The sequence below is a fragment of the Chlorocebus sabaeus genome, chromosome 28 (genome assembly GCF_047675955.1).
Source record: "Chlorocebus sabaeus isolate Y175 chromosome 28, mChlSab1.0.hap1, whole genome shotgun sequence".
Classification (NCBI taxonomy): Eukaryota; Metazoa; Chordata; class Mammalia; order Primates; family Cercopithecidae; genus Chlorocebus; species Chlorocebus sabaeus.
Window position 1 is genome coordinate 3,057,661 of NC_132931.1, and position 20,539 is coordinate 3,078,199.

Here is a 20,539-nt window from a genome sequence, read left to right on the forward strand (position 1 = left end):
CACTGACATCTTCCCAGTGCCATTCTCTGTGAACCACATTTAAGCACCACCTAGAACTAAATAATCAATTTTTTTTTTTTTTTTTTGAGACAGTCTTGCTCTGTCGCCCAGGCTAGAGTGCAGTGGTGAGATCTCGGCTCCCTGCAACCTCCCGCTCCCGGGTTCAAGCGATTCTCATGCCTCAGCTTCCCAAGTAGCTGGGATTACAGGCGTGTGCCACCATGCCCAGCTAGTGTTTATATTTTTAGTAGAGATGGGGTTTTGCTATGTTGGCCAGGCTGGTCTGGAACTCCCGGCCTCAAGTGATTCACCCACTTCGGTCTCCCAAAGTGCTGTGATTACAGGCATGAACCATCACGCCTGGCCAAGATAAATAATATTTTGATGCAATGTTTAATACATTAAAAATCATGCAGAAAATCCACAGTGAGAAAAATGTCAGAAGTTGAAATAAAGACAGGCTCCCCAGGCTCACAAACTTCCCCCTGGTCTGGGCCCTGAGAGAAGCAGTTTCCACCAACCCTTCTCACTTGCTACCTTCTGGTTATATTTTCCATGTCTAACGTGGTCCCGGATTCTCTCCTCACCCTTGTCCCCAACACACAGAGATCCACACAGACACATCAGATGCATTCAGCTCGGCTGAAGGTGCTTGTGTTTTTGAGCTTGGTCATAGATATCATTCTACTCACCCAAGTCAGAAGCGCGGCCGCTCATGGGCACTCTCATCCCATCAGAGCACCTACTGCCTTCTGTCTTTGGGGGCTGGGGCTGGCTCTTGTGTAATATTTGAACCCCAACACCAGGCAATGGGAATCCCATCGGTATCACAGGAATGAACGAATGCATGGACAACCTGAAACAGGGCAGGTCCCAGTGCTCCCAGCAGCCTGCAGGTGGTCCCCCAGGGCCTTGCTTCCAGCGACAAAAGCTAGCAGTGGAAAAGCAACCTGCTCCACAGCGGAAAAGCCTGGCCAGACACGAGGCTGTTCCTTATCTTGAGCCTTAATGGTCCTTGTAAGAGCATCTTTTCAGGTATCTGAAGAAAGTGCTCTCTCAGCCCTGGTCTTTTTTCTAAAACTGACCTATGAAATTAACCATCCCAATATTGCACCTCAGTTCAAAATCCTCCCATGGCTCCCACTCTACTCAGAGTACACACCAAAATCTACATGATGGCAGATGGTTCATCCTCCCACTTCATTCCCTTACCTCCTCTCACTCTCACCTTTGCTGATGCCACTCTGGCCACAGTGGCCTCCTTGTCTTCCTCTGTTGGACCAAGCTCATTCTTGTTGAAGGGCCATTGAATTTCCCATCCCTCCTACATGGAATTTTCTTCCCCCAGAAGTCCACAAGACTTGTTCCCTTACTTCATTCAGATTTACTACTTAGTCTGGGTATGATGGCTCACACCTAATCCCAGGGCTTTGGGAGGCCAAGAAAGGAGGATCACTGGAGCCCAGGAGTTCCAGACCAGCCTGGGCAACATAGTGAGACCTCTCTACAAAATGTTAAAAATTAGTTGGGTGTGGTGGTGCATGTCCTTCAGTACCAGCTACTTGGGAGGCAGAGATGGGAGGATCACTTGAGCCCAGGAGGTTGAGGCTACAGTGAGCTATGATCATACCACTGCACTCTAGCCTGGGCAACAAGGCAAGACCCTGTCTCAAAAATAAATAAATAAATAAAAAGTAAAAATAAAAATAAAAGATTTACTGCTTAAACACTTCCTTACACCACAATGTTCCCTGGCTACAAAAAGCAAAACAATCTCCCCTCTCCCTTCCAATCTCTGTCTCCTTTCTCCAAATTATATATTTATTTGCTCACTGTCCACTGCAACATGCAGGAATTATATCTGTTCTGTTCCTTCCTGCATTCCCAGGGCCAGAATAGGGCCTGGTACCCAATAAGTGCTCATTGAACAACTCAATGAATAAATTAATTGAAGTACCTGTACCCTACTTTATCAGCATCAACACATAGTATTCTTGGATAGGAGTCTAATGATGTGGCCTATATCAAATTTGCTTATTTTCTTTAAATCTGAAATGGCACTTCTCCCTTGGGTCCTCAATATCAAGCTCCGTGATTTCCGGATTGCACTGGAAGATCCAAACACTTTGTCCTGGCTGTTTTCATCTCTTGCTGAATTGAGTCTCTGGCCTGCCTTTCAGTATGAGGTGCCCTGGTATTTTTAGAAGAGCACTTCTCGTGTGTTTGTGAGGGCCAATTACACCAGCTGTCTCTCTGGGTATGTTTCCATTTGCTGGCTGATTTTTACATTCCATGCAAACATTGATGAGATTGTCCACTAAATGGGTACCAATCCTAATAAGCATCAATGAAATTCCGGTTCTGAGTGTCCTTGGCCACTATAGCTACCCGGTGAAACTCATTAGGGTCCATGAAAAGAGATAGAAATGCAGAGTCAGCCAGACAAAAAGAGGTCAAGGAAAGGAGGAGGGGATCAGTGCACTGGGGGCCTTCTGGGTGTATTAGGGCAATGCTGAGACTTTCATCCAGACTGGATGTCCTGAGTTTATGTTTGAATTTTTTAGCATGGGAGCGTTGCCAAAGGAAGGGGTTGGCTTTAGTCTCAGCATTGCCCCTGGATGTCTGGATCCCAGGCTAATGATCTCTGGGTGGTGACAGTCCTGTGTCTATCTGGCAGGCCTGATGGTACTGGAGTCAGCACACAGTTACGATATAATAAACATGGGGTAGAAGGAATAAGTACATAGGGAGGGTTTATCAGCTTAACTGTTTAGGTGGTATTGTGAACCTGGTGACTTTGGCCTGGTGTAGTGGCTCGCACCTATAATCCCAGCCCTTTGGGAGGCCAAGGTGGGAGGTTTGCTTGAGTTCAGGAATTAGAGACCAGCTTGGGAAATACAGCAAGACTGCCTCTCTATAAAAAGTTTAAAAATATAATCCAGGCATGGTGGCTCATGCCTGCTGTCCCAGCTACTTGGGAAGCTGAGGCAGGGGAGATTGCTTGAGGCAAGGAGTTCAAGACTAGCATGGGCAGCATAGCGAGACCTCCCAACTCCCAATTCTCCAAAAATAAATAAATAAATAAATAATTAGTTGGGACAGGTGCCCACAGTCCCCGCTACTCAAGAGGCTGAGGTGGGAGGATTGTTTGAGCGCAGGAATTTGAGGGTACAGTGAGCCATGATCACACTTGAGCCTGGGTGACAAAGCGAGACGCTGTCTCAAAATACAACTGAAAATAAAAATAAAAACAAACCTAGAGATTTTAGATTAGCTTTAGGGGATCCCAAAACCAGCTCCCAAGATTGTTAGACGATGTTCTGAGTTTGTAATGTCTTCAGGGAGAGGGTGCGTAGGTAGGTGTCATCAGATTCTCAAAGTGACCACTGACCCCAAAGCACGAAGCTCCACTTGATTAATAACAGGACATGGTGTGAATGCAGCCCACAGGACTGTGGGCTGGCTACTGGCTGGAGCAGCTTGATCTGCCTTCCTGCCTGGCCTCCCCTCTTCCTCAGCCCCCTCACTCTCTGCTAGAACCCTAACTTGCTATTGGCCACTCCACATGTGCCATGCACTTCCTGCTTGGTGCCTCTGCCCAGGTCCTCTCTCTGAAACAATCCTTCCTTCTTCTCCACCAGCCAACTCCTCTTGGCCTTTCCAGACCCCTCTTCTAGGCCCTGCTTCTCTCCCCTCAGTGCCCCCAGATAGGGGTGTGGCCCATGGACTACACCCCATCAAAAACAGTCCAAACAGTGGTTCAGATGCAAATGGTAAGTATTTTTTTAAATTTTAACTTTTACTTTTTGAGACAGAGTCTCGCTCTGTCATCCAGGCTGGAGTGCAGTGGCACGATCTGGGCTCACTGCAACCTCTGCCCCCCAGGTTCAAGCGATTCTCGTGCCTCAGCCTCCCAGGTAGCTGGGATTACAGGCGTTCGACTCCACGCCTGGCTAATTTTTTGTATTATGAGTAGAGACGCGGTTTCACCATGTTGGCCAGGCTGGTCTCGAATTCCTGACCTCAAGTGATTCGCCTGCCTTGGCTTCCCAAAGAGCTGGAATTACAGGGGTGAGCCACTGCACCTGGCCAATTCTGAATAAGTTTTAAAAGCATTGGCTGGGCATGGTGGCTCAGGCCTGTAATCCCAGCACCTTGGGAGGCCAAGGTGGGTGGATCACCTGAGGTCAGGAGTTAGAGACCAGCATGGCCAACATGGTGAAACCCCATCTCTACTAACAATACAAAAATTAGCCAGGCGTGGTGGCACATGCCTGTAATCCCAGCTACTCGGGAGGCTGAGGCAGGAGAGTCACTTGAGCCCAGGAGGCGGAGGTTGCAATGAGCCGAGATCATGTCACTGCACTCTAGCCTGGTCGACAAAAGTGATATTCCATCTCAAAAATAAATAAATAAATAAATAAATAAATAAATAAGCATTTCTAGCAATTCAACAGAGCAAATTTATGTGGGTTGAATCTAATAATAAAAACATGGAGCTTAACGTTTGCTTCTTTTTTTCCTATTTTATTTTTCTAGGAATTCACTTTTACTATATTTTATAAAAGTATCGTTGTGTGATAGATTGGAAATAAGACCTGGTCCTTCACTCTACATCAGTGTCTCTCAGCCTTTTTTTCTCATTATCACCTCCCTATGAGGCATTTTCAGACATTTTTTCCCGAGATCCCCTACCTGCTCCCATTATGAAATTTTAATACCACAGATGTGCTGTGTATCTGCTTGCATGCTGTATGTGTATCTGTGGTTTACAGATAAAAAGTGTAATACTCTTTTGCACCCCACTTCAAGAACCAATGTTTGCCCTGTTGGGGGCCGTATCACTCCTAATAAGGATACAGGCCATAAATAGTTCGAAAATAACATTGTGGTCTTAGGGGAGCTGGTTCTGCCCCAGGAGGGATGTACAAGTCTATGGGGGGGGGGATGTTCTTGGCAGCTGATAGCTGAGTCGGAGCGTTGCAATATACATGTTATTGTACATTACCTTTCTTTTATTTCCCTTGTCCGTTACAGTTAGGGCATGACAATGATTTGAACAAGCAAAAAAAGAACTGTGGATATAGTAGGTCTTGTTATCTATTTTCTACCTGAAAGGTCTTGTGGTTCTGTGACAGATGAAAAGGAGGGGGAGGCTGTGGTTGTACCTCTGTTGATGGCCTCCACTGTTCTCACTTCTCTCATCATTTGCCCTTTGACTGCCCACTGCCCGCCATTGGGGTATCTCAAGGCAGCCACGGCAAGCTCTGAAGGCCATCTGGAAAGGCTGTTTCTTTCTTTTCCTTTTGTTTTCTTTTTTGAGACTGGGTCTGTCTCTGTTGCCCAGGCTGGGGTGCAATCGTGCAACCATAGGTCACTGTGGCCTTGAACTCCTGGGCTCAAGCAATCATCCCCTGGAAAGGCTGTTGCTATAGTGTGGGTAACCTAGCATAGCAAACCCATCTGCAGAAGCACTGGTTTGGGAAATGCCCCTTTCTCATAAACACACTTATAATGAACACAGCATTGTAAAGATGCTGGGGAGAACACATTGCACTCAGCAGTGAAGCCCACTGAACTCTGTTTAAGTCACAAGCTTCCAAGTGTGTCTGTTCAAAAAACTCCTTTATTTTTTTGCAGAAGACCTATGACAGCCCATGAAACTGTATTCCAAGCAACATACTTTGGGGAAAAACTGAGCCTGAGGTTTTGTTAATTCATATTCCTTTACCCCCAAGGTCACGAGTGACTGGAAGTCAATGGATAAGCATCTGTGCAGATGCAGAAAGGCCTGAGGTTCCTGGGGCACCCAGTCCTGGCTATTGAGACCCCATCACCCAGCTTTGGCCACCCATGGAACACTGCAGCTCCTGAAGCCATCAGCTCTAGGCTGTAGTCATTCTCCCTCCGCAAGGCTTAGCATGAGAGTAAGCAGACATCAAACTCAACTTCCTTCCTTGATTTCTCTTTAATCAAAGGTGGTGCAGTTCTACCCTGAAGATGCCCATGGTGTCTCACTTTCTCTCCCGTTGGATAACAGACAAAGTGAATGAACATCACAGAAACTGTCAGGGCTCTGGGCTCCTGAGCTGCCCAGAGAGTATATTCTTCCAGAAGAATATTTAGCTGACATCCCCAAATTGTGGTCATTCACCTTCTAGAGCAATTATCTTGAAAACGAAAGGTAAGTCTGAGTTGAAAGCAATAGCCTAGAAAAGATGCCTGGACTCAGGGTTAGAGAACATAATAAATAGTGTATATAGTTTGCTAGGGCTGCCATAGCAAAGTGCCAAAGACTGGTGATTTAAACCATAGAAACGTACTTTCTCACAATTCTGGAGGTGAGCAGGTTGAGATCAAGGTATCTACAGGGTTGGTTTCATCTGAGGCTTCTCTCCTTGGCTTAGAGGTGGCCATCTTTTCCATTTGTCTTCTCATGGGCTCGCCTCTGTGTGTGTCTGTGTCCTGATCTCCTCTTCTTTTTTTTTTGGACGGAATCTAGCTTTGTTGCCAGGCTGGAGTGCAATGGTGTGATCTCAGCTCACTGCAACCTCCACCTCCCGGGTTCAAATGATTCCCCTGTCTCAGGCTCCCGAGTAGCTGGGACTACAGGTGCACACCATCACACCCGGCTAATTTTTTGTATTTTAGTAGAGACGGGTTTCACCATGTTGGTCAGGATGCTCTCGATCTCCTGACTTTGTGATCTGCCTGCCTTAGCCTCCCAAAGTGCTGGGATTACAGGTGTGAGCCACCGCACCCAGCCCTAATCCCCTCTTCTTCTTCTTACAAGGATACCAGTTGTATAGGATCAGAGTCCACCCCAATGACCTTATTTTAACTTCATTCTTTAAAGACCCTATCTCCAAATACAGTCAAAGATGGAGGTACTGGGGATTAAGGCTTCAACATATGATTGCTTGGAGTACACAATTTAGCCCGTAAAAGATGGGAAAGGCATCTGGTCTCTCTAGTTTAAGTCTCAGAGAAACACAGACTGTCAGTGCTTTGGAGAATGCTGAAGTCATGTGTTTCATAAACTGGAAAAGTGAGGTCCCAAAAGGAGAGGTACCTGCCTGCAATCGCACAGCTCATGGGCTCTGGGCTCAAATCCAGGGTTCCCGGAGGGCCAATCAGAACCTTCCCAGGCTTCCATTAGATAATCACCTCATCCCCAAACAAAAAATACCAAAAAACAAGCAATTTAGAAAGAGAGGAGGAGAAAACATACATCTCTAAGGGCAAGGCTAATATTTGGGGTGTGGTTTTCTAAAGGCTGGAGACCGGCTGGGCTCGGTGGCTCACGCCTATAATCCTAGCACTTTGGGAGGCCAAGGCGGGCCGATCACCTGAGGTCAGGAGTTCAAGACCAGCCTGGCCAACATAGTGAAACCTTGTCTCCACTAAAAATACAAAAAATTGGCTGGGTGTGGGGACACACGCCTATAATTCCAGCTACTTGGGAGGCTGAGTAAGGGGAATTGCTTGAGCTCAGGAGACGGAGGTTGCAGTAAGCTGAGACTGTGCTATTGCACTCTAGCATGGGCAACAGAGTGAGACTCTATCTCAAAATAAATAAAAACAAAGGCTGGAGACCAAAGAAGGGACATTGACTTGGTTAGGTTCTTCAGCTGTGGTTTTCAAAGCGTGGCCCGTGGAGAACCTGAGAGCTTTTCAGGGCTCTACCAGGTCAAAATGATTTTTATAATTATGCCGTGACGCCATTTGCCTTCTTCACTTTCACTGTCTCACAAGCATACAGCGGAGTTTCCTAGAGGCCACATCACATGGCATGATGTCATTGCTCTAATGATGAATGAAATGTATGAAGCAGAAACAAGCATCCGCCTGCTGTCCACCAGGACCTCAAGAGATTTGCGACAAGGTAAAACAATGCCGTCCTCCTTCTAATATGTTTTTGTTTTGGAAAATACAGTTATTTCTCACAAACAAATGTGTGACTTACGTTAACCTGCAATGGGTTTATTATCATTGCCTTTGAATGATTTAATGCAGAAATATTTTTAAAGTTTTCCATTTTAATTTCTAACATAGTAAAAATCGATAGATAGGACACGCATAAACAAAAGCTCTTTGGGGTCATCTATCATTTTTAACATGGTAAAGGGGTGCTGAAACCAAAGAGTTTGAGAAAAGGCACTCTACAGCAGTGAATGACCCTTGCTGACGAAACCATCATTCTTCTCCATTCTCTTTTACATCATTTTTTTTTCCCCTTGCAGTTAGTTTAAGGCCAGGTTTAATTTCCCTTGAGCCCTAACAGAAAGGTGAGACAGCCCTTAATTATACCTAGAACCCTGTGAGCGCACTGGCCTTACAGCTGCTCTTCTCTACACAGCTCTCCCTCAGTTATGCTCTTCTGCTGTGGTTTTCAAAGTATGGCCCATGGAACCCCTGGGGGCCCTGAGACCTTTTCAGGTCCTAGACCCTGGTGTGAGGACACTCAGAGATAACGGCCGCTGGCCAGCTCCCTAACTTCCCAATGTTCACTCCATTTGTCTTTGAAGTGCTGTCATCCATCTTAACCGGGAGCCCCATGCCCTCTGGGTGGTGACAAACACAGGAAATCAGCACCTCACTGCTGACCCCAACGATAAACACAGAGTGGGACAGCCGCCAACATCGCAAAGCCATAAAGCAGAGCCCTGGGTGGCTGTGTCTTCTGTCCAGTCTGTGACAGGCCTTGTCCTGCCTGGCTTCCTTGATGTCCTGTGGGATATATATATATATATATATTTTTGAGACGGAGTCTCGCTCTGTCGCCCAGGCTGGAGTGCAGTGGCCGGATCTCAGCTCACTGCAAGCTCCGCCTCCCGGGTTCATGCCATTCTCCTGCCTCAGCCTCCCGAGTAGCTGGGACTACAGGCGCCCGCCACCTCGCCCGGCTAGTTTTTTTGTATTTTTTAGTAGAGACGGGGTTTCACCGTTTTAGCCAGGATGGTCTCGATCTCTTGACCTCATAATCCACCCGTCTCGGCCTCCCAAAGTGCTGGGATTACAGGCTTGAGCCACCGCGCCCGGCCTGATGTCCTGCGGGATATTCTGAATTGTCATTCTGACCACGGTTTTGGGGACCCGTTGGTCCACTATAGATCCATGATTCGGGTCTTTAAGCGACTGGAGTTTTGGTCCTGTCTTTTGGCATTGTCTGGTGAAAGGAGAAAGATGGTAGAAATGCAGATGAAAGGACAGGGGAAGACTGCACGCTCACATGTGTACACATGCATGCGCACCATGGCTGACACTTCCTAAGCACCTCCATGCCAGGAGAAACAAAACTACCGCTGAGGCAGCGCATGATGGCTCATGCCCGTAATCCCAGCACTTTGGGAGACTGAGGTGGGTGGATCACTTGAGGTCAGGAGTTCGAGACCAGCCTGGCCAACACAATGACATCTTGTCCAGCACTCCAGCCTGGGCAAGGTTAAAAATACAAAAAATAGCTCGGCATGGTAGTGCGAGCCTGTAATCCCAGCTACTTGGGAGGCTGAGGCAGGAGAATTGCTTGAGCCCAGGGTGCGGAGGTTGCAGTGAGCCAAGATTGCACCACTGCCCTCTAGCCTGAGTGGCAGAGCAAGACTCTGTCTCAAAAATAAATAAAATAAAATAAAAATGAAAAATATAAAAACGACCACGGAGAAGAGAAACACGCGCTTACACGTATGCAGGCTTCCTCTGAGCCAGGCACTGTTTTAGCCATTTGCATGTATTTATTTATTTAAACCTCACAAAAACCCTGGAAAGCAGATATGATTCTTCTTCTCGTTTTCCCGACGAGGAAAAGGAGGCACAGAGAGAGTAAGTAACTTGCCTAAGGCCACACAACTAGTAAACCACAGAGACAGGGTTTGCACTCAGGAAGTTTGATGATTTTCACTGCTAGGCAAACAGAGAGAGTATGATATCTTCTCTCAGGGAACTTAGGAGCTCACAGTCTGAAAGTGGGGATAAGGTGCAGACCCAGGAGATGGGAAGTGGCAGGTGAATGGTGATGTAGGCCAAATACCACACTCATTCAGAGGAAACAACTTGACCTGACAACTTGAAGAGCATAAGATGGAGTCCAGAGGGGATGGTGAGAAGAGAAAAGGCAGGGTCAGTGAGGAAAGTCTGAGCTTGAAGGTCTTGATTCATCCCCATGGGAATCCCTCAAAGTCCAGCACAGGGTTTTGTAAGAGACATTCTAAACATCACCAAGAGCATTATTGCCAACTTCCTGCCACGTATAGTGCCTTAGAACTCGCCTGGGAAAATCTGTACTTATGGAGGATTATCTGAAGAGCCTGTGGTCTTCCCAGTCCTTTCACCTCTTCCCATCTCTAACCAGACCAGAAGAGCAGTCTCTCAGCCTACAAACAGGAGTGACAGAGATCAATCCAGAAAGAGTCAGGTCAACTCATGAGAGCTGTTGTGTCCTGGAAGTGTCAGATCCTAAAGTGACATAAAGAGAAACTTCATGTTGTCACGGGCAAGGCAGGAGTCCAGGATAGTTGATGCATTCAAGATTAAAGCCAGCAGAAGCCGAGAGAGACACCAGTGAGAGTAAAGACAGACACCCAGAGGGTTTGCAGGTCAGGCCACTCATCCTAGAGACAAGAAGATATCTTTGAAGACTCAGGATTCCAGCTGCTTTCACTGAGTAACTCTTAAAGCCTTCTATGTCCAGTGTTTGAAGGGATGCACTTAACACTTGGAAGAGTATGATTTCATTTTCAATGTGAGGAAAGCCCCAGAAGAATGCCTAGAACATTTGATTGATACAATGGGGCAATCTCATACTGGTAGCCTGCAGAACAGGCCTTCTACCAGCCCAATGGCAGGGCTGCCATGTTGCCCATTCTAGGAGTTCCATTCACACAGATTTTGTGCTGGGTCCCTGTTCCCCTGTGAGGTGTGCTCCAAAGCTATGCAGCCTGTGGTCCTGCCCACTGGGCTCTTTGGTTGTAGGGCCATCACACCAAAGCACCAAAAGTTGGCAAGTCTCTCACAGCAAGGGAGCTGGGTAGATTATGGTGTAGGCTTTATTGGTCTCTCCTCTCCAAGGAGGGAAAATCAAGCAGATGCCAAGATATCCACCCAGGAATGATATTCTCTTTTCTTTGTTGGTGACAAATGAAAAAAATTGAATCCCAGGGTCCATGATCAAAAGAAAGTTACTTTACTCTTCTAAGGGAGGAGGGCAAGAGCCCTTTCTTAGTGACACAGTATGTGACCAATCTGGAAAAGAGGCCAAGGGAACCCTTTGATGCAGAATTGAAGGGTGCATCAAATAGGTTCCATTTCTACCCTAGAATGTTACAATTTTATCAGAGTTGTCAAAAACAGAAGGAAAAAATATTTTTTTTTTTTTTTTTTTTTTTGAGGCAGAGTCTCGCTCTGTCGCCCAGGCTGGAGTGCAGTGGCCGGATCTCAGCTCACTGCAAGCTCCGCCTCCCGAGTTCCCACCATTCTCCTGCCTCAGCCTTCCGAGTAGCTGGGACTACAGGCACCCGCCACCTCGCCCGGCTAGTTTTTGTATTTTTTAGTAGAGACAGGGTTTCACCGTGTTAGCCAGGATGGTCTCGATCTCCTGACCTCGTGATCCGCCCGTCTCGGCCTCCCAAAGTGCTGGGATTACAGGCTTGAGCCACCGCGCCCGGCCGGAAAAAATATTTTTATCTGTTGTTTATCCATCCATCTAACCTAGGATGTTATGATCTTATCATAGTTGTCAAAAATAGAAGAAAGAAAAAACCATTATTTTTATCCATTGTCTGTCCATCCATCCATCCATCCATCCATCCATTCAACCATCCATCCATCTATCCATCAATCCATCAATCCATCCATCCATCCATTCATCCATCCATCCATCCATCCATCCATCCATCCACCCACCCGCCCATTCAGCCATCCTTTCTACAAATATTTCTTTAAGGTACATATCATACCAGGCACCATGCTAGGCTGGTTAGGTGATACACTGATGAATAAAATAGACACAGATGCTCTTCTTAGAGAGCTTATGATCTAAGAGAGAAGAAAGCTAATGAAGTAGTTATAAATATTTCAAGTACCCTGAGAAGAAAAGGAAAAGTTCAGGAGGCCACAGAGCATGATATAAGACAAGAGAGAAAAAAATGAAAGGAGCTCAGAAAAAAGAAAGTGCATTTATAGCAGAGTTGTTCAGGCTGGATTAATAGCTGAGTGGCTAAAACTCTCTTTACCTAAGGATCCCATTAAAATATGGGAATGCTGTATTTATCATATCTGCATTTGAATATATGACTTAAGCCTATAATTAACATAGTTATTAAAAAATGCAACTGAGTGTAATCTCGGACCCATATCCTGTCTCTTGGGCTATTTACTAAATCCCCTATTAGCAACTAGACAAAGTCCATTGTCCCACAGGCAGTAATTTGGTCTTCAGTGTGATCTGAATTTGCAAGCCAATGTGAATTGGGAATCAGAATAAACTTGATATTTATCCAAAGGGAAAAAATGCTTATTGATGCCAGAAAAAAAATGACAACCAGAATAGCTGAAGAGGTCAGCAGAAACTTGACACTGACAAGGTTTTATGCTTCTGACAATTATTCCTTTTCTGTCAAAAAGGTTTGGTGCATAAAGAAAAGACAAATACTTAAGGTGACAGATATTTCAAGTACACTGACTTGACCCTGGAAATTATACGAATACATTATGTATCAATTAAATAAAGGTTTTGTGCCATTTTTTGTTAATTCCAGTTTATTTTAAAATTACTCTCTGAGTGACAAGAATGGTTTCACAAAACTTTTATTTTTAAAAAGTTTTTGTGATTGTAATTTTTAAATTTATTTATTAGAAACAGGTTCTTGCTCTGTCACCGAGGTTGGAGTGCAGTGGCATGATCATACTTCATGGTAACCTCAAACTCCTGGGCTCCATTCTACCAGCAGCACAAAGAAAAACTGATACCAATCCTACTGAAACCATTCCAGAAAATTGAGGAAGAGGGGCTCCTCCCTAACTCATTCTATGAAGCCAGCATCAACCTGATACCAAAATCTGGCAGAGATGCAACAAGAAGGAAAACTTCAGACCTATATCCCTCATAAACACAGATGCAAAAGTCCTCAACAAAATACTAGCAAGCCGAATTCAGCAGCACATCAAAATGTTAATACGCCATGATCACACAGTCTCTACTACTGGGATACAAGGCTGACTCAACATATGCAAATCACTAAGTGTGATTCACCAACTGAACAGAATCAAAAACAAAAACCAAACAATTATCTCAATAGACAGAGAAAAAGTTTTCAATAAAATCCAACATCCCTTCATGATAAACACCCTCGAAAGACAAGACATCGAACAAACATATCTCAAAATAATAAGAGCCATCTATGACAAACCACAGCCAACATCATGCTGAACAGGCAAAAGCTCAAATCATTCCCATTGAGAACTGGAACAAGACAAGGATGCCCACTCTCACCACTCTTACTCAACATAGTACTGAAAGTTCTAGCTGGAGCAATCAGCCAAGAGAAAAAAAGAAAAGGCATCCAAACAGGAAAAGAAGGTCCAATGATCTCTCTTCACTGACAATATAATTGTATATCTAGAAAACCCTAAAGACTCTGCCAAAACGACTTTAGTAAAGTTTCAGGATACAAAATCAATGTACAAAAATCAGTAGCATTTCTGTACACCAACAATCTCCAGGCTGAGAGTGAAATCAAGAACACAATCCCACTTAAAATAGCCACAAAGAAAATGAAAAACCTTGGAATACAGCTAACCAGGGAGGTGAAAGATCTCTACAAGGAGAACTACAAAACACTGCTGAAAGAAACCAGAGATGACGGAAATAAATGGAAAAACATTCTATGCTCATGGATTAGAAGACTCAGTATCATAAAAATGGCCACATGGCCAAAAGCAATTCACAGATTCAGTGTTATTCCTATTAAATAACCAATGTCATTCTTCACGGAATCAGAATAAACTATTCTAAAATTCATATGGAACCAAAAAAGAGCCTAAATAGCCAAAGCAATCTTGAGCTAAAAGAACAAAACTGGAGGTATCACACTACTGGACTTCAAACTATGCTATAAAGCCACAGTAATCAAAATAGCTTGGTACTATAGGCCAATGAGAAGAATAGAAAACAGAAATTAAAAGCACACCTACAACCATCTAATCTTTAAAAAGGCTACCAAAAAGAAGCAATGAGCAAATAACTTGCTACTCAATAAATGGTGCTTGGATAACTGGCTAGCCATATGCAGAAGATTGAAGCTGGATCCTTATCTTTGACCATATACAAAAATTAACTCAAGATGGATCAACGATTTAAATATAAGACCTCAAACAGTAAAAATCACGGAAGACAACCTAGGAAGTACTCTTCTCAGAGTAGGCCTTGGCAAAGAATGTTTGGCTAAGTCCCCAAAAGCAATTGTAACAAAAACAAAAATAGACAAGTAGGACCTAATTAAACTAAAGAGCTTTTGCAAAGCAAAAGAAACCATCAACAGAGCAAACAGACAACCTACAGAATGGGATAAGATATTTGCAAATTATATATCCAACAAAGGCCTAATATCCAGAATCTATAGGGAATTTAAATAAGTCAGCAAGCAAAAAGCAAATAGCCCCATTAAAAAATGGCCAAAGGACATGACCAGACACTTCTCAAAAGAAGACATGTAAGTGAGCCAACAAACATGAAAAAATGGTGAGTATAACTAATGATCAGAGAAATGCAAATCTAAAACCACAGTGGGATATCATCTCATGCCAGTCAGAATGGCTATTACTAAAAAGGCAAGAAACAACAGATGCTGGCATGGCATGGGAGAAAAGGGAATGCTTACACACTGTTGGTAGGAATGTAAATTAGTTCAGCTGCTGTGGAGAGCAGTTTCAAGATTTCTCAAAGAAATTAAAACAGAGCTGCCATTCGAGCCAGCGACATCCCATTACTGGGTATCTATCCAAAAGAAAAGAAATCATTCTACCAAAAAGACACCTGCACTCGTATGTTCATCGCAGCACTATTCACAATAGCAAAGACATGGTCAACCCAGGTGCCCATTAATGGTAGAATAAATAAATGTGTTACATATACACTATGGAACACTATGCAGTCATAAAACAAATGAAATTATGTCCTTTGCAGCAACATGAATTGAGCTGGAGGCCATTATCCTAAGTGAATTAATGCAGAAACAGACAATCAGATACTGCATGTTCTCACTTATAAATAGGAACTAAACACTGAGCCCACATGGAGATAAACACAGGAACAACTTTGCCAGGGGTGGGTTAAGAAAACAATCTATCGGCCAGGTGTGGTGGCTCAAACCTCTAATCCCAGCACTTTGGGAAGTCAAGGTGGGTGGATTGCCTGAGGTCAGGAGTTCGAGACCAGTCTGGCTAACATGGTGAAATCCTGTCTCTACTAAAAATACAAAAAAAATTAGCCAGACATGGTGGCACGTACCTGTAGTCCCAGCTACTCGGGAGGCTGAGGCAGGGAAATCACTTGAACCAGGGGAGTTGAAGCTTGCAGTGAGCCGAGATCGCGCCACTGCACTCCAGACTGCGTGACAGAGCAAGACTCCTCTCAAAAAAACAAAACAAAACAAAAAAAACGGCCAGGTGCTCACGCCTGTAATCCCAGCACTTTGGGAGGCCGAGGTAGGTGGATCACGAGGTCAAGAGACGGAGACCATCCTGGTCAACATGGTGAAACCCTGTCTCTACTAAAAATATAAAAATTAGCTGGGCATGGCTGGGGGCGCCTGTGGTCCCAGCTACTCGGGAGGCTGAGGCAGGAGAATTGCTTGAACCTGGGAAGCGGAGGTTGCAGTGAGCTGAGATCGTGCCACTGCAATACAGCCTGGTGACAGAGAGAGGTTCCATCTCAAAAAAAAAAAAAAAAAAAATCCCTCCGCCCCCCACAAAAAAACCCAAAAAATTCTATCTATCGAGTACTATGCTTACTACCTGGGTGATGGAATCCATACTCCAACCTCAGCATCATGCAATATTGCCATGTAACAAATCTGCACATGTACCCCCATATCTAAAATAAAAGTTGAAATACAAATGAATAAGTAAATAAATAGTATTGTATAAATAATATTTACTATATAATTAAGTATATAACTGATACATAATCACATATAATATATAAAATTATATGTAGCATAATTAACATTATTTATATATTCATATAGTGAATAGTATTTAATGTATAATTAATTTTATTTATATATTAATATAGAACTAATATATTCATATATAAATTATTAACCATATGGTATAATTATATATTCTTCATATAATTCTTATAAGAATTATATATTCTTAATAATTATATAATATACAATTTTATAATATAATATAGAATATATTATTATATATGATTATACAATAACTAATGTATATACTAATATATTAGTTACATATTAATACATAATATGTAATATAACATAAATATATAATGTAAACATAATTATATAATATAAATATATATATTATAAATGTAGTATACTATGATTATAATTGTACATTATATATTTATATTATATATAAATATAAAATATATAAACTATACATCCAATAAAGGCCTAATATCCAGAATATTGGATTATATAATTATATGTAATTATCTATTCATATATGTAATGTATTATATATCAAATATTTATATATTAGTTATTAGTTATATATTAATATATAATTAATGATATTTACTACATAATAATAATTATAATAATAATAAAATGTTTCCAGGAGAGAAGCACACAGCTGGAAAGGAAGAAGACTGGCCAGTTCATATGGTAAAAAAGAGCCAACAAGAGGTGAGGTTGAGGAGCGAGTGAGGACAAGAGAAGTAGTCAAGTCCCTGAGAGGACAGGGGGAGAACGAATCTGGAATTTACTTGTCTTCAAGTTGAGCTTCAGACACTACTGTGAACCGCCCACTCCAGGCTCCGCGAACAGACCCAGATTCTAGTAAGAGCCCCAGTCTTGACCACCTGCCAGACACATTGTGATCTTCACTGATAAAGCCTCACTTCCTGATGATCTAAGAGTGTCCTCCCACCCCACCCAACGGGGAGCTCGTCTGTAGGGACATTGGTTCAATCTTACAGGCGCTCAGTCTTGCCCAGCTAAGAACCACATTCAAAAGTGGGATCGAGGTTTCTGAATCCAGATTCTGGGCTCTTCCTGCTGCCTTGTGCTACACCTGCCCTGGACAGAGGTGGGCAAGACGACACCTCCTCTCCTGCTATCCTCAGGGGAAAGTTCCTTCCTTTCCTCCTGTCAAGCCGGGCGGAGGCTAAGCCTCTTCTCATGGTCTCATTCATTCAGAGTTCCTTGGAGAGAAAAGGGGTTGATGCAGAGTAAAAAGTAAGAAAGCACTCTGAGGCAGGGCGCGGTGGCTCAGGCCTATAATCCCAGCACTTTGGGAGGCCAAGGTGGGTGGATCATTTGAGGCCAGGAGTTCGAGACCAGCCTGACCAACATGGCAAAATCCCATCTCTACTAAAAATACAAAAAATTAGCAGGACGTGGTGGCATGCGCCCGTAGTCCCAGCTAGCTGGGAGGGTGAGGCAGGAGAATCCTTTGAGCCCAGGAGGCAGAGGTTGCAGTGAGCTGAGATTGTGCCACTATATTCCAGCCTGGGTGACAGAGTGAGACTTTGTCTGAAAAAGGAAAAAAAAAAAAAAAAAAAAAAAGAGCTTTGTTCCTAAAGTGCAGATAGAAAAAAGGCACCAGGGCGCTTTAATTTACTGCACAGGCTGGAAAAGCCACATCTGGGGCCCACGATCTCGATATCAGTGACTTGGAGGTCTCGCTGGTAGACGGAGGGCCGGGGACATAAGTGACAGGGCCTGGGACAAGGGGAGCAGAGCAGGCTAGCAGAGTGGAAGCCAGTCTGGATAAAGTCCCAATTGAACCATTGCAGCTAAAATTAAATATGACAAATGGCCTGTTCAGTTACATGAGGCACCGGCAACAGGGCCTCTGCAGGCTATCTGCTGAAGCGCTGGCCTGGTCATCTCCCCAGCAGCCTCCCAGTCAGGGCTACATTCCTTCCACCAAAGCTGCCACAGTGGTGCTGGAAGATTCTTGCCAATCACACTGATCTTGAAACAAGCCACCTTGGCAGCAAACAGTAATCCATGTCCTCCTTAAGGAGCACTAGAAATGTGAGGCTGGACATCATGGGCTGAGTATCCCTTATTCGAAGTGCTTGAGACCAGAAGTGGTTTCTTCGTTTGTTTCCCTCCCTCCCTTCCTCCTTTCTTTCCTTCCTCCCTCCCTTCCTTCCTTCCCTCCCTATTTCTTTCTGTTTCTTTCCATCTTTCTCTTTCTTTCTTTCTTTCTTTCTTTCTTTCTTTCTTTCTTTCTTTCTTTCTTTCTTTCTTTCTTTCTTTCTTTCTTTCTTTCTCTTTCTTTCTTTTTCTTTCTTTTCTTTCTTTCTTTCTTTCTTTCTTTCTTTCTTTCTTTCTTTCTTTCTTTCTTTCTCTTTCTCTCTCTTCCTTGCTTCCTCCTTTCCTTTCCTTCCTCTTTCTTTCTTTCTTTTCTTTCTTTCTTCTTTCTTTCTCTCACCTTCTCTGTTTCTTTTATTCTCTTTCTCTATTACTTTTTTCTCTTTCTCTGTTTCTTTCTCTCTCTTTCTTTTGTTCTCTCCACTTCTTTTTCTTTCTCTCGGTTTCTTTTTTTCCTTCTTTCTCTTTATCTCTTTTTCTTCCTCTTTCTTTCTTCCTTCTCTCTTTCTTCCTCCTCTTTCTCTCCTCCTCCCTCCCTCCCTCATCCTCCCCTTCCTTCCTTCCTTCCTTCCTTCCTTCCTTCCTTCCTTCCTTCCTTCCTTCCTTCCTTCCTTCCTCTCTGTCTCTTTCTCCCACCCTCCCTTCCTTTCTTTTTTTTTTTTTTAGGAAAGGTCTCAGTCTGTCACCAGGCTGGAGTACAACGGTGTGATCACTGCTCGTTCCAACTTTGAACTCGTGGACTCAAGTGATCTTCCATCTCAGCCTACTGAGTGGCTGGAACCACAGGCATGTACCAGTATGCTTGGCTAACTTTTTGTAGAGATGAGATCTTGCTATGCTACCCAGGCTGATCTGCAACTCCTCAGAAGTATTTCAGATTTTGGATTTTTTCAAATTTGGAGATATCTGCACTACATTTAACAGGCTGAGCATCCATAATTTGGAAATCTGAAATCCAAAAATGTTCCAAAGAGCATTGCTTTGAGTCACATCTGTGCTAAAAAAATTTCAGATTTTGGAGCATTTTGGATTTCAGATTTTTCAGATTACAGATACTCAACCTGCTCCCTATGAATGACTTCTTGGCTCTTTCCAGAAGGAAAATTTGGGTTGATCCAAATTAATATGAATACAAAAGTTCAGGGGATTAGGGCTTTTGTTTTGTTTTGAAATACTAACTTTGTTGGTGACAAGTCTGAACAGTTTTATCATAAAATCCTGGACTATTAGGACTAAAATAGAAAGTAATAGGTCTTGTAGTGCGTGATCCAGATCTGAAACAAATCAGAGTTCTTGACTCTCCATGTTATGAGTTTTTTGTGTGTGTGCTTGTTTTAAAGAGACAGAGTCTCACTCCGTCACCCAGGCTGCAATGTAGTGACTTGATCATAGCTCACTGCAGCCTTGAAATCCTGGGCTCAAGTGATCCTTTTGCCTCAGCCTTCTGAGTATCTGGGATTACAGGTGTGCATCACCATGTTTAGCTCAAGCAATCCTCCTGACTCAGCTTCCCAAAGTGCTGGATTGAGATTTTATACCTGATTTTTCTGAAAGGATGTGTTCTGGAGCCAACAAAGATAGAGGGAGGTTGCTAAAAATACCCAGACATAAGCCTCTGACCAGCAAAGGAGATGGAATGCAATGGTCTGGAAAGTCCCTTTAAGCTCTCTATGCTCACTGGTCCCCCCAAAAAGCAGAGGCTACTCATGGAAAGAAGGATTTGGCTGAAACGTCTGCAGAATGACACGGCTTCCCAGGGCTGCTTGATGCTGACCTTTTGACATTCTCACCTTTGATTTCCTTAATGTGATTGCTCTGTTTCTTTGCTGTCTGACAAAAGGTCAATTTCTGTTTGTCTTCTAATAAATGGGCTGCTTAATGCTGGGGGAAAAGGAGACCAACAGAAAATCCTCACTGCCATCTACAAATAACTTCAAAGTAAATCATCTGCCTTTTGCTTTCTTCTTTGAACTTTTACATTTTTATCACATACGAATGTACCATCATTAGCTCTCCCTGGCAGCATCTATCCCTTGATGGAGTAACTTCCTCTCAGAAAAGATCATGCTTTTCTGAACATGCTGTATTTTTGGCTGCAGCCCTGAACTGCTGGGAATGCAATTGCTTTTTAATTGGAACCAACAACCAGTGTTGGCCTGGATTCAGAACTAGCCTCCCCGCATCAGAAACATCTACTGGAGTCTGGGGATACGCGAGGGGGGGAGCTGTTAACCACCTTCAGGCTGTGACTC

The 20,539-nt window shown here is 43.6% G+C and overlaps 1 protein-coding gene across 2 annotated transcripts in view; it reads right to left on the minus strand.

The window, feature by feature from the left end:
- The window catches only part of GALNT17 (polypeptide N-acetylgalactosaminyltransferase 17), a 594,162-nt gene that overhangs the window by 84,569 nt on the left and 489,054 nt on the right, over positions 1–20,539 (minus strand). The gene's annotated exons all lie outside the window — the stretch shown is intronic.